The sequence below is a fragment of the Microtus ochrogaster genome, linkage group LG4 (assembly GCF_000317375.1).
Source record: "Microtus ochrogaster isolate Prairie Vole_2 linkage group LG4, MicOch1.0, whole genome shotgun sequence".
Taxonomy (NCBI): Eukaryota; Metazoa; Chordata; class Mammalia; order Rodentia; family Cricetidae; genus Microtus; species Microtus ochrogaster.
This window is the reverse complement of record NC_022030.1, coordinates 49,230,945-49,232,637: the sequence shown is the minus strand read 5'-3', so window position 1 is coordinate 49,232,637 and position 1,693 is coordinate 49,230,945. Positions and strand designations below refer to the sequence as shown.

At 41.7% G+C, this 1,693-nt stretch overlaps 1 protein-coding gene across 1 annotated transcript in view; it reads right to left on the bottom strand.

Annotated features, from left to right (window-relative positions):
• The window catches only part of Dner (delta/notch like EGF repeat containing), a 303,919-nt gene that overhangs the window by 42,384 nt on the left and 259,842 nt on the right, over nucleotides 1-1,693 (bottom strand). The gene's annotated exons all lie outside the window — the stretch shown is intronic.

The following is a 1,693-nucleotide window of genomic DNA, read 5'->3' as shown; positions in this document are numbered from 1 at the left end:
GTGGGTCTCTGTCTCTGTCTCCTTTCATCGCCTGATGAAGGTTAATATTCAGGAGGATGCCTATATGTTTTTCTTTGGGTTCACCTTCTTATTTATTTTCTTCACATATTTTTGTGGCCCCCCAAGGAAAGAAGAAATGATCCACTTAGCCCCACTTACTGGCCTCACCCTTATGATCCCAAGGCTCTGGGCACTGGAAAAGTCAACCACCAAATGTGTCAACTCTGGCCACAAGGGACATCTGAGACTAGCAGTACATCCTGCAGATGATGACAAACAGTTCCTTTCAAGGACAATGTCCACACTACTTCTCCTTATTAGTAAGAAAAAACGCACTTAACTGAAGAAACTCTCATTAGAGATGGAGAGTCTCTTTCCCTCTAATCCAAGGAGAAAGTGAACTCAAAAGGACCACCCAAAGTTCCTGTTGAAATGGGAGATTGCTTTGCCTCTGTTTGTTTAAAAACACAAATCTATATGTTATACGATTTCAAATTTACTTATTTTTTTAATTACTGGAGAATAATAGGAATGAAGAAAAGAAACCCAACAATTTTTATAAAGCCAGCTTTTATGCTTCTATTTTGCAAAACAGGTGTTTACCCTACAAGACAAGAAGACACTATTCTCTGAAATGAGGCATTATGCTGTTTCCAACTTTCAAAAACACATGTTATTGCCAATTTGCCGTGAAAACAGGCCATTTTTGTCTGGCGCTGACCAAACAATGAGAACCATGTGAGGGCTTTCAAAATTCCCTCTGCCTGTGTTTGTTCTGAATTCAGATAAGCCGAAAAAATAAACCTTTGCCCAAGTGGGAATTGGAGTTGCTGGCTGTCCCCACCCAGCACCCCAACCTTTCTGACACAGAGAAGGCCCTCAGACTCAGAGAGTCACTTTAAAACAGGCTAGTGTGTTCGAGGCTGCTTCTTGTGCCTATCACAAAAGTAGGTTAAGCTTATATTTGCATTATTAACACAGCACTTTGCAGCTGTGTTACCATCGCAGAGTTATTTTTGAACCACTTCCCAAATTTAGGTGTTGATAATGGACCCCTTGAGGTAACCTTGACCTACCTAAGACAAATACACCAGGGGTTGACTCTTCTTCTACCTTCCCCTACACCTTGTAATCTTAGGAAAGCACCTCCTGGGAGTCTTTATCAGGTTATCTCAGCCAATTAGATAAGAGGGTCACAACTAACAGTGACTTTGTCCCCTAGAGGACATTTGACATTTTGTCATAAAGGGCTGAAGGGCGGGGGTGCTGTTACTGGCATCAACTGAAGAGAGCTGGCTCAGCATATAACAGTACACAGGCAGGAAAGTCTCGAGTCAAAAGTCTTCAGCAAGCAATAGACTACAAGCAGAATCCATCCCAGGCTGTTTGGCATATCCATCCATACATGTATTGTCTGTACCTGTTTCCACCATAACACAGAAACCCAACAGCTTGCCAACAGTAAATGGTTACTATCAACTCTTCATAGGTAAGTCATCACTGTGGCCTATGCTTTTTGATGTCATATTCCAGAAATCATTGCCAAGAACTATGAAGGATTTCCTAGCTGTTGTTTTGTGGTTTAAAATCTTATGTTAAGTCATTTATTTTTTTTTTTAAAAATGACATGGATAGCCTGCCTGCAAAGAGCAGGGTTGGCGCCTTGTTTGCGACCTGCCCACCCAGCACAGAG